The sequence below is a fragment of the Paralichthys olivaceus genome, chromosome 19 (genome assembly GCF_024713975.1).
Source record: "Paralichthys olivaceus isolate ysfri-2021 chromosome 19, ASM2471397v2, whole genome shotgun sequence".
NCBI lineage: Eukaryota > Metazoa > Chordata > Actinopteri > Pleuronectiformes > Paralichthyidae > Paralichthys > Paralichthys olivaceus.
In genome coordinates, this window is record NC_091111.1 from 5,064,713 (window position 1) to 5,077,456 (window position 12,744).

Here is a 12,744-nt window from a genome sequence, read left to right on the forward strand (position 1 = left end):
TTTCCTGCCCCGTGTCCTCCTGCGTGGATGTCTTCATGCGGTTCAGGGACAATGCCGTCCAGCCTGGAAATCCTGTTGCGCAGAGTTGCTTGAGCAGCCGAACAACCCGGACACGAATGGGCGGTGATGTCCTCATGTCAGAACAGACGACCGCCTCCCGTCTCCGGAGGGGCCCCTTACATGATCGCCGCCGGCATGATTGTGCTCCTTTTGTCACTTGACAGCAGTTTGCTACCCCACTTCTTTTTTTCTCTCTTTTCAGGAATATCTCAATTCAAACGGGGGAGCACATTTAACCGGAACAAAAATACATGTCTGTTTTAGAACTGGATTATTTTGGATTTTTTGGGGAGAATTCGTAAATCATGAATTAAAGATGAAGCTTGGGTTTCTGCAATTGCAGTGTAGAGCTTGCGCTGAATAACAAAAAGCCAGATCACTTCAAATTTCCACAGACGCCATTCACGTCACATTCCACAACATTTTACAAAAGGGCAACTTATTTTTTGTCCTGTGTTCATATTGTCAAGCACCACACACCCTTTGAATTCTTCCTGCAGTATAAATACGACAATCTATACCATGAATCGCAAACTTCCCACCAGTTGTCCCTGCTGTTGTCATGGCAACCGTGACCTGGAACACCAATCTGCTCCGAAGACGGAGAGGAACAGCCGACAAACAATTCACCATCAGGCGACTAATTAAGGACAAAAATGGAAAAAACGGAGCCAAAATGAACGTGAATCTGTCATACACGGACATAACCTTTTCTCCATCTCATCATCCTCGCACATAGCTCAAAAGCACAACCAGAGAGTCATTTCCAACACGTGGCGTCATCACAGGACATGTGTGGGAGAATATATCACGGATAATTGAGCCGGTGTGATGCTGGGCAGAGTCATCGTCAGGGGAGAGATAGGCGAAGGGCTCTGGAGGAGAACAATCAGGGAGGCTTAACAAGCTCTCACTGCCTTCTCACATCGTGTAATTTAACCAAGTTGGTGGAGCAGGCAGTTGGTGTGAGCCTTCCAGAAAAACACTAAAGCCTGGCGCATCTTTTTTACAGGACAACACTTTTCAATTGGAGCTGTGAATTCTGGGGTGTCCTCAATTTCTGCTTTTTAATTCCACAAATGTCTATCTGCCTGTGGAACGCATAACTAGTTCATCTTATTGGTTTCACTCTTGGCATATGTGTTGTAAATTGCCCTACACACACATTATACATATTTATTTATGTATGTGCCTCCTCCGTCATGCTCCGCCCAGCCCTCCACCCAGCCTCATATAGGTTGTTTGAGCTCATGCAGGAATCGAAGCTCGCTGGCTTGCAACTCAGCCGAAGCGATGTCTTCCAGCGTTTGATACTTGCCGTACGCCTCGATGCAAGTAAAGCAGAAGACCTTCATGTATTGATTGACTTTGTCCTTCTCTGATTGGCTCGGAGGGCAAGGCTCGTTAAGAATCTCATGGATGGAATATCTGTGCTCTGCTGTGAGGCTGATGAAAGAGTCTCGACAACAGACTATTTGTCTTATTCAAGTATTTTTCAAGTAGAAAATACTGTATTCAGCTGTAATCTGAGCATCAACCAATATGACCATATTATACTGAAGGAGGTTCTTCAACCTACGAAAAAAGCAGAAAAATTACAGATCCATAATATAAACCATAATTCTAAATGCCTGATTTGACATTGTCCTTATTTTTCTATTGGCTCTCGTGACATTTGCTTTGCTGATGACTGCATCTTCAAGAACTTAAATATATATGACTTTTAACTAGATAAACTGTGAATATTCCATCCAGCTTCCATTCGATGTGCTCCAGCTGCTTTACATCTATGGGCAACACAGACGAGCGTATCAACACTTCTATCAACTCAGAGCTTGTATGGATTTTGGCAGCTGCAGTCAGGGGGATGCTGTTCAGAGAAGAGAGTATAGCTGGATTTGAAAAAGTGAGGCATCAAACCCCCCTGAGGGAAAACAAGGCATTGTCCATGCCAATATATTCTTATTGTTTTCTTTTGTCAGTTTATAATTTCAGTGATAGGACACAAGTTTAAAGGACGGCTGGGTAATAAAACAAGGTCAAGAATTATTGCAATTTAATTTTCATTAATAGTTATATAAGTAAAGTCCAATGTATATCAACATTATGCTCATGCATTGTGAAAGCAGAGTGACAGATATGTAAGATTTGTGTTGCTGTCTAGCACCTGCTTGTCATTTTCTGCCCAGGATGCTGAGAAAAATAATACCATTACCTGTGCAATAAAGTTTAGCATAGTAATCTCTTGAATATTATGTGCAATATTACATCCATATTATTTATTCCTGTTATCTTCATCATAACAACTTTCTATTGCCACTTTAGTTTAGTGTTCTTTTTCTGTCTCAAGCCTATTTTAATATATTGTTATTTCCATAAGGCACTGGTTCTGCATTTACTCCACTTATTTTGTCATTTTCACTGATACACTTTATATTTTTTAACTTATTTTTTATACTTCATACACTATTCTTTTATTCTATTGCACTCCATTGAATATTCTGTGTCACTGTAATCTTATCTCATCTGATGTTGCTAATCTATGATTTATTAAGATATTAATCAATATCGACTGATGTGAACATTTATCTCCATATCATTTTTGACCTTATTGTCCAAACGCTACTATCACGCTGCATATTTTTCCCGACACAAACTCCAACATAGCCGCTCAGGAATCTGCCTCAGCTCTACCATTTGCATCCTTTGGACTTTGTTGAAGCAGATGCAGAGATCCTTCATCCTCACATCACCTGCTGCGCCGCTTTCACCGCTGCATTTTTAATAATCGGGAGGTCAAAACAGTCTGATCCTTTGTGCTTTCTACATCCAGGATTAATTAACAGGCTTGAACTGAGAGTAGAAAAAGCCTGAGAGAAAACCCACAGAGCAAATTAAATCATGTTGACGTGACAACTATAAATGTGTGTTCAAATAGGAATATTTTATTTATTCACCATCGTCAATGGAAAACGCCTGAGTTGAATATATTTGAATGCATAATGGTTGAGAGGTGTTTTTGTGGGAGAGGAGATGTAGTTCTTCAGCCACACCACAAGGGGAAGCACCCACCAGGTGAGGACAGGCGGTAGTGTGGCTGCATGACAGAACAACCTGCTGATTAAACAAGCAGCACCTGTCTCTGCTTTTAAACGGGTCAGTGTGTGTTCCCTCATCACAATGGATCCATTATGAGCCTTTTTAGAACATGGTAAATGATCTTATTTTACCTGCACACAATTAAGTCTGCTAACGAACAACCTAAATGTAGGTGGATGGAGGCCACACTGTCGGAAACTGCACCGTGGACTGTCACTGTGTGTGTTAGATAAAGTTTAGAAAGTTGTAAAGTTGTGTAAATACTTAGTCACCATTGACATCATTGCATTTTTGTTAATAGGTTTTAATTACACTTTTGTTCTGTTAATTGGCCAAAGGAGGTTAACAGAGGCCTGTGTGTAGTTTTATGTGATTAAAGTGGAGAAAAATGGAGAAGCATGTGGTGTTGAAGCTGCCAGTCACCTGTGTTTTGGAGGCTATTAGGTGACAATAGTTAGTGTTGAGTCACGATCACACTGTGGTGTCGGTGTATCAGAAAAATGTGTTTCCTCAGAGAAAACTCAGCGTACTGCAAATTAAGAAAACAACTTCAACACATGCACTGCAAAAAGTCACAACACATGAACGTGGCTGTAGTTTAATTCATTGAACTACAGCCAGGTTCATTACTTCTTTGGCCCCTTGGAAAGACTTCAGTTGTTGTTTTTGCAATTTGCACAATGTGGTGTTCCTTTTTGCAGCGCATGTGTCATCAAAGTGATTGAGTTGTTTGCTTAATTTGCATTTGCCTGTGTAATTTGCAGTCTCTCTGCCGCCATAGTGTCTGACTGGCAAGCTTCACGTGGGAACAGTTGCAACAACTTTGATTCTTGGTAAAGGAGGAGTTGCCGAGTTGCTCACATCATCACTTACAACCAAATTCATTGATTTTACAATAATATCTAGATAGTGGCGTCTAATGTGAAATTGTCAAATGTTGCACACTGTATGTTCACCTCTCACAAGTGCCTAACAATGCAGTTTTTAATATTTTTATTAACAACATGTAGATGCTATTATTTTTTATGTCTGTCACAATCTTTTCTCAGCTCTTTGTTTTAATGCAGATATTGGAAACAGTTGTCAAGGTTCTGTTTTATTTACAGACTGGTTTCCTCCTCAGTCCAACTTCAATGGAAATGAAGTCACTTAAGTCGGAACAACGACTTCTCAACTCGAGAAATGGGATCTTCTGGGGTGCAGAACTGTGAGATGGATGACACGTCTCAACTTCCTCCCACTATTGAAAGATGAAGCCAAAATATCCCAGGTACCGACACTGCCATCGTGCACATCTGGAGACACAGTCTGTGCAGTAGCGATCAGCGGAATGGAGCAGCAGAATCAAGATCCCGTCGATAAGTCGTGAGTCTGTCTCATTTGTGTGTTTATAATGTTTCACCCTGTTATTATAGCATCAGTTAACTAATTCAAACCAAACTTAGTGGAGCGTTGAACACTTGAATATACGTCAGTGTGATAAGAGCTACCTAAACTGACAGAAACCATCTTTGAGAAAACTGGATTTGATGTGTGCTTTGACTTATTAGTTTGGTCCATTTCCCATTCACTGTCATGGAGGTTTGCTTATGACCTATACTGCAGCAAGCCACCACTTGCTAATAGAGATGCTTTGAGCTGCCATCTCATTCATCTTTATATATTGTCTGTGGTCAAGATACACGTTGACAGATCAAGTATTTCCTTCCAACTAAATATCAGTTTTGTAAAATTATATTCTGTTTTATACCGGTGGGTTCACTTATGTTGTTCGATATGTGCTGGGAAATGTATCTGTGTTAAAGCAGGTAATAAGAACAGAGTCTCGGTTTGGGTGATGTTTGGAGGAAAGAAAAACAGTTTGTTTAATCCTGTTAAGATAAGATAAACTTTATTGATCCCTCTCCAGAGAAATTCAGTGTGTTCAATAAGGACAGAAAACAACCAGCGTCTCTTGTCTCTGCTTCTCCTCCAATAAACACGTTTGTGGCCTGTAACATTTCCACAGTGACAGAATGTGAGGACTTTGTCGTTCTGACCGTCCATTCACGACAGACTGTGAAAAAAATGGATGTGCACTGCGGGTATGCTCTCAAATCACCAGCAGATGGCGAATCCATTGGTTTTTATTCAGTGCTGTAGGTCTTAAGGGTAAAGTAGTTCACTATTTATTTAGCTACATTCCTATTTGGCAATAACATGGCTGGACAATATAACAACGAGAAATATTTGCACTGTTTTTTAGGATTTGTCTATAGCGTCATGTTTGGGGCTCTGCTCAGGAAACAAAATGGTGTCTATAATCTGACCGAAACACGATCCAATTTAATTCTTCGATGTCCAGCATAAGCTTACACAACATGAAGCGTCGACAGAGGGAACAATTCAAAATACAAATACCGTGGCTGGTCATTTGAAATGAGTGACAGATGGTGCTTGACAAAGAAAGGATGACAATATTATCAAGAGAACAAAAAAAAAATGTGGGACTAATTGTTTCGACAGACAAATCAATAAATCCATCTCTGAGCACATGAGAAGAACAGTAACCACAAAGCATCAATAATGAAAGTTTGAGAAAGTCTCTTGTGTTACTTCATCTCCTCCTCTGGGAGGGGTTGGTTGTTCCTTGCAACATGGATGCTTCTTAGGTCCGGGTTCTGCTTCTTAGTGCATGGCTCGGGGCTGATATCCACTGGCAGTAACTGATCTTCCACATGCAGAGCTGCAGCACGTGAGGCCTCAACAGTTGAGTCCAGGGCAGTCGGTGGAATCGGGGTCAAAGCGATGAGTGAGAAGACGAGAAATGTTTTTAAGCATGGATAATATCTCTGAGCTTTGGGGACGGATCAATCCCCCGATTTGCTTACAAGGATTTGTTTCCACTGGATGCTTTATACACTTACATGCCTTGGGATGTGATTTTAAAGAGAGTCCTTGACATTTTGATTTTTACTTGGCTACAGGCTTTACACTTCCCCTATTGTGAGAAAAAGCATACACTGGCCCTTTAGTGTCTCTGCAATTTCATTTTTGGACCAGGAATTTTATTTCCAACAGCCAGTAGAGTATCCACGGAGAACGGTCCAATTTGTGGTCTACAACAAGCTGAGCGGAAGCTGGAAATGTTCATGGTCCTCGTCTATCAACAGTCAGTCAAATTGATTCTCTTCCATGTTTCCCTTGTGATGTGATTTTCATGGATGAGAGTTTTGTATGGCGGGGGCCAAAAAATAAATGACAGGTTGATTACAGCCATTCAGAGCATCTCCATTTCCCACAGCTTTTATTTAAAGGCTGCAAGGTTTAATTGTGAGGAAAAAAAAAAAAGGTAGAGAACAACTGCATTCATCAGTGAGGTCAGTGGTGAGCACGGCTGCAATTTTAGGTTTTTATATTAATTTTCACTGAATACAAGTCACTGTATTTAAAGCTAGCTAGTAGCCTTGGTTAAAGCTCAAGCAACTACAACACAAATTGTACAAGAAAAGTTGGATTTGACAGTTTTGAATTTATATTTCTTGAAGATACCTTCTGATAATAAACATGGATTTAAGGGCTTGTCAAAGAAAGATCATACTACTGTGTATTTCATTAGCGGAACTTCATCGCTCTGCTAAGTCATAAAATCACAGCCCGATTATGTGTCTGAAAAGGATATTTGAAAACCTGACAAGTTGGAAAATAACCTTTGAGTTTGTTTGGTCACCTTGTGCTGTGCCTTGATTGACTGTGGTTTTCACAGCTTCATTTGGAAACTGCAGGTTAAACGCTGATTTGGCTCCACTGAGGAACCTCTGTCATGTTCCTCAGGCTAAATAGGGCTCTCACAGACTCCTTGACTTTCAAGACCACTAGTTGACACTGTGCATTGTTGTTCCCCAGTGTGGTTTTAGTTTACTGTGGATTTAGCACGGTGCAGTAATGCAGCAGTGGCAGTGCATCGACAGTAGATCTGCTGCAGGGGGTGCTGTAGTTGATAAGTTATAGACCTGGTTGTTGTACGTGACTTTAAGTTCAGAGAATAAATGTGCTTTTAACTACACATATGCATAATGGCTGCCTCGTGTATCCTGCGTCTGTTTTTTGTGTTGGTTGTGCACATACAGTAGGTCCTCAGAAGGTACTGCAAAGTTTCCTTGGGATGCAATACTCACACAATATGGAATAACGTGCTCTTTTTTATGGTGTTTGATTATGGTGGGTACGCTTAAACAAGCCATTTGCCATGACAATGACCATTTAGGTCAAATGTCGTTTATGTTAATAATGTGAATCGTGTTGTTGGGATAGATATTGTTCTTTCACCTGTGGACATCTGTGTTTATCTGGGAGATTACAGCTGTTCTCTGTTTCATACAGTGTTTTCCTTATTGATGACGGCAAACCACAATATTAATATTAATATGACTTTGACTATGACTATTTTACTATAATCTCCTATTTTCATGCATTACTCAATCTCTCTCTCTCAAACACATTAATGGTCAGAACAAACATCTCATGTGATTAATTGACAAGTCGACTACTAAATGCAGTAATTGTCAATGACCTAAAGCGGAAGCCAAGAGATACAGTAGTTAGCTTATCTTAAAGACTGGAAACAGGGATAATGACTAGATTGCTGATAAAATAGATTAATAAAAATGTCTACCATCTCAAGATAACTAATCAACACATGAAATTGGTACAAAACCAAAGTGTAAAAATACCTGAAGTGATGTCTTCACTGTGAGATTGTCAAAGAACCAGGGGAGATTCCAGATAGTTATCGCCTTCTGCCAAGAAACAGCAGGGCAACATAACCCCTCACCCTTAAACTCTAACTGCTATCTGTGTTCACTCACTAATAACCTGCTGGCTCCAGGTTCATATTTAACATACTTTCATGAGAGGAGTATCAGACTTCTCATCTTTGTTTTGTCTTAGAACCGAATAAACATATTTCCAAGAAAATCAAAACTGTTCCTTTAAAGAAGTCGGCCTGAGTCCTCAACCAATTTCAACGAATTAAGGGTGCAGTTTCCCAGTTCATGTTAAATCTCAGAAGTATCTGTCTCCGTGTCTCCCTCCTGGACCTGCGCTTACTTTTAGAAAGTGAAACGGTGTCAGCTGAACCTATCGTGAATCTAAAGCAACCTCAGAATTGATCTGCGCTGCTGGAAATCACCCAGAATAGCAGAGGGAGCCTTCAGTGTGACTGCTGCTGTCGCTTTTTTTGTCAGCCAGTAATAATAAAGTATTGGATTGAGGCGAGGGCTGGAAGAGTGACTTTCTCCTTTTCAGGATTCAAAAGGAAAGGTCCTGCACCCTCACTACCTGAGGAGCTCCCCTTCAAAGAAACTCAATTTTCACTTTAAAAGGTAGACTGATCTGCCAACCTCTTGCATTGCCCTTCTCTCTTTGGCTGCTTTTCTCCTCTGCTCTCCTCCTGTGTCCACTCAGTTGTTCCCCGAGCCTGGACGAAGGACGATTACACAAATCTGTCACCCAGGAAATGCAGACACTTTATTTCTTCTCAGACAAAGAGCCAGTGATGGGTGATGAGTTTGTAGCTGCTGGGGGATTTGACAGACTCGGGGGGAATAATAAAGCAATTTCAGCCTGCCAGAAAAGTCGGAGGAAGTCGAGGGAAAAACACACACGAGGAAGATATAAATCACTCGTGTGATGGCAACACTTTTCTGGTGGAGAAATGAGACAGTTAAATTGTACAGAAAGATGAGTGGCTTGACCAGAACATAGCTGCTGTGCAAGAAATTACACAGCGGCCAAATAAAGATGTATTGTAAAGTGTGAGCACTCAGAAATACAGGTTTTATGTGAGGAGGATTTAACAACCTCTCCCAGAATAATTGTAATGTTCACCGACACACATGAAGAGACACACATTTATTCACTATGTATATATCAAAAAGATGCAGACATGTATTCACTTAATAAAACCTAATTCAATATACACAATAAAATCAAAAATATTCCTCCACATGTTTTACATTACTTCATATTTTATTGGTATAGGCAGTTATTTAAAATATGTATATGTAGTTGTACTGATTTAACAACCAGTACTAGACCTCTAGGGTCACGTGAGAGAAAAATAAGTGAATTGCGCCCTCGGATGATTAATCTGTACCCATTGTTAAACTGTGCCCCCGTCATGTGTGACTGCACGGTGAGGCCAGCCGCCCCTTGCATTTTTGTTGCGTGTCTATTTGTGCTGTTACGGCAAAATGCTACGGATAGTTGAAGCAGCAAAAATGACAAACACAACTATATTTAAGTTAAAGTCTCTCGTTTGATATATATTTCTCTTCATGATGTCTCTGACAATGCTCATATCAAATTTCATGTCCCTTTACTGCACAATGACTGAGAAAATTAAAGGGAAGGTACATGTATGTGTGTGTGTATGTATATATATATATATATATATATATATATATATATATATATATATTGGGCCATTTTTGTAAACTTTATATGTAGTTGTATTGATTTAATTTACTTATTGTTATTTTCACCAACAGACATTCAGTAAGAGACAAATGTTTATGCTTTTAAACTATCCAAATCATACAAATGTAATTATATGAGCAAAATATTTCTCTCTTTACATTACTGCTTATTTGATTTCTATGCAGTCGACCATTTATCATTTTAATATTTAGGACATAATTCTATACATTTAATGACCTGTGATGGTGTTGTTGTTCTGTCCACCTATGTGATAAGAAAAATTACAGAAATAATGTAACATACACTTATTGGCCACTTTATTAGACACACCCATACAATTTAATACAATTCAATACGGCAGCTGTGCCATAAACTGTACCTCAGTGCAGCCGATACATTTCCAGTCTTTGTTGACGATGTCAGAAAGGTGATAACTCTATTTTATGTTGGTTATTGAGCTCATGGTGAGTAGTGTTGTTGTATTTGATTGCATTATGCTAAAAGGTTAAGTCTTATCCTTCAATTTTAGTGTCTGAACTTGACCAAGGCACTTTGGGCAAAAAGAATATTTGATTTGACTTTGAGCTGTTTCACCATTTTCAGATACTGGGTATACTTTATTTTCTGTTTGACTTTGTGAACCCTAAAATAGATTTATATTGGGGAAAATAAGTTTTTGAATTTGACATTTGAAAAAAAGTTGGTTTTCTGTATTATATATTCCAGTGGTATGAACTTCAACATTTATAAGAATAAGATTGACTTTCACAATTAGTTTTGAGCTCATTTTAGAAATAACTTTACAGTTATACAGCTTATCATTAACTTTTACTGTTTCAATAGGAGAGGACCGAAGGAAGAATTTCACAGCAGTCACGACAGCCATGCCTTGTAAATGCTGCGACAATCAGATCAGCCGTTCAGTTTGTGTCCCTGCCACTATCTCCAGGTTGTTTTCCATGTGTCAGTAGAATAGAATCACTGCAGTTTGGATCGGTAGTGAGCATGTGCGCACTAGCTTCACTCAACATTAGACTGAATTTAAAAACCAGAGGCTGACTAAGAAAAACTGGCAATGGAACGACCCAAATACAAATAAGCAAGCTAGGGCACCTTGTTATCTACTGATAGATGTCTGATCTATTCAGTACTTGAACTGGGGCAGACGTCCATATTCTAATTTGTCCTGCCACAGTTTCAAAATGAACCAACATTTTTTTTACACTGTTAATAAAAGCATGATGTCTGCATGCTACCACAGCTGCTGTGTGCTCATGCTATGGTCCGTAATTATTCCAGCTGCAGTTGTGGCATATAATGCAGTTATTTCTCTTATGTGATAACTTATTAATTATAGTCTTTAGTCTGTGTACCAGTCAGTCAGCCGGGAGTGACCTTTATGTGAGTGCATGAGCTTTCCCATTACCGCCGTAGCATGTGAATTAATTCTCTGGAAAACACTGGATTCTGAAAATTAGATGTAATATCAAGAATTATGACACAATTAACCTTTTTTGTGGAAAAACGCATCAGGCAGATGTTGTTAAAAGTGAATAATGACTTCATCAGAAAGTCAAGTTGTTTATTTGTAATCTCCAAATCCTTTTATTTCACAAAATCTTCTCTTCTCTCTGTGACACAAGAGGCCAAATGACTTTGCCCCTAAAATGATGAATTCCAGGCCTGGAGAGCAGAGTAACTTTATAGTCTAAATCAGTATTTAAAAAAAAAAAGCATAATTAACAGCAGATGCTGCAATTCATGTAATTTTGCAGTTGAGACAGTGAAGGAAGATATTAGTGAAATAATGTTTCTGACTACATAACAAAACATGGTGCGATGCTCATATATCAATGCAAACAAAGCAACATATCTCATTACAACACGACTGTCACCACAGCATGGCTCTCTGCTGTGGGGAGCAGCAAATGTAAATTGCTTTAGTCAGAGTTGACACCAGACAACGTTCTCTCTTCATATTGTAAATCCACAGATACAGAGAATTTTTGGAGACACAGTCTCACATCGATATTTCACGATGACAGCAGCAACTACAATCAACCACCCCTAAGCTTTTGGTGGCATTTTTGTCTTGACATCCCATTCATCTTTCACTGTCATGTTATAAAGTTCCAACAGGAAAAAAAACAAGTTTTTCTGTCTCGCTCCCCAGCTCACACTGCCCACCTGACAGCCTGTGTTGCATGTGAGGCCACGTGGCGACGGCTGCCTTGTTTGATTACAGAAATTGTGTGCTCTTTATCATGTTAATGGGCGCCTTTCAAAAACGGCACCTTGTAACCTTTGTGCTCAAAGTGCATTAAATTCTTTTGAGATTCAGCTTTAATGGCAAAGCAGACTGCATAATCAACTGCAGGTTGACATTTAAAACATGAAAATTGCAAATTGGAGTGCTGTGTGTGTCCACTGGGTAAATGGTAGCAGTGGTGTTTGGTGGCGAAGAATGAGGCCGACATCTGCTGAGAAATGAGTTTAAGCTGCATCCCAGAGGCAGGATGCTTAAAGTAGATGTCCTGCTTTTTTATTTTTTTCCCAGACATGGGCACTTTGGATTTATTTGACAGTTCACAGCAGGGAGAGGTAGAAAATAAAGAGAGAGAATAGAGAGAGTTTAACTTTTAACTCTCATAATGATTTAAAGTGATGCAGTTTCACGGATTAAGAACGGACTTTCTCCTGATTTCTATGCAGCTCAGGTTTGTACTTACAAATTAAAGGACGCAAGGGGATAGAGCTGGTTTGATTAAGAGTGGTGCAGTGAGTAATACACACACACACACACACACACACACACACACACACACACACACACACACAAACAAACCTACACTCCCTTTCACACGCACAGTCTCAATCGTACGATTCCACTCTGCTGCACCTCAGCACACAGTGCAGCTCTCTGGTTCAACAACTCTCTGTGGGGAGCAGGGGAGGCTGCTTCAGCCCAGCCAACCATTGGAAACTCATTATTACAGTACTAAGTGATGGATCATTTCCAAATGATCTCCACATACACCTCCACAATTAAGCCACCAGCAAGGCAATTACAGATCAGCAATATAGCGGTGGGACACTGATATATTGCCCGGCTTTAACCTTTGGGCT

The 12,744-nt window shown here is 39.8% G+C and overlaps 1 long non-coding RNA gene across 1 annotated transcript in view; it reads left to right on the forward strand.

Annotated features, from left to right (window-relative positions):
• The first annotated feature begins 3,163 nt into the window (after positions 1–3,163).
• LOC109632433 (uncharacterized) overlaps positions 3,164–12,744 on the forward strand; it is a 65,149-nt gene continuing 55,568 nt past the window's right edge. The window contains exons 1-2 of the long non-coding RNA XR_002202916.2: positions 3,164–3,271; positions 4,266–4,524. This is a non-coding gene — a long non-coding RNA (uncharacterized lncRNA). The remainder of the gene's footprint in view (positions 3,272–4,265; positions 4,525–12,744) is intronic.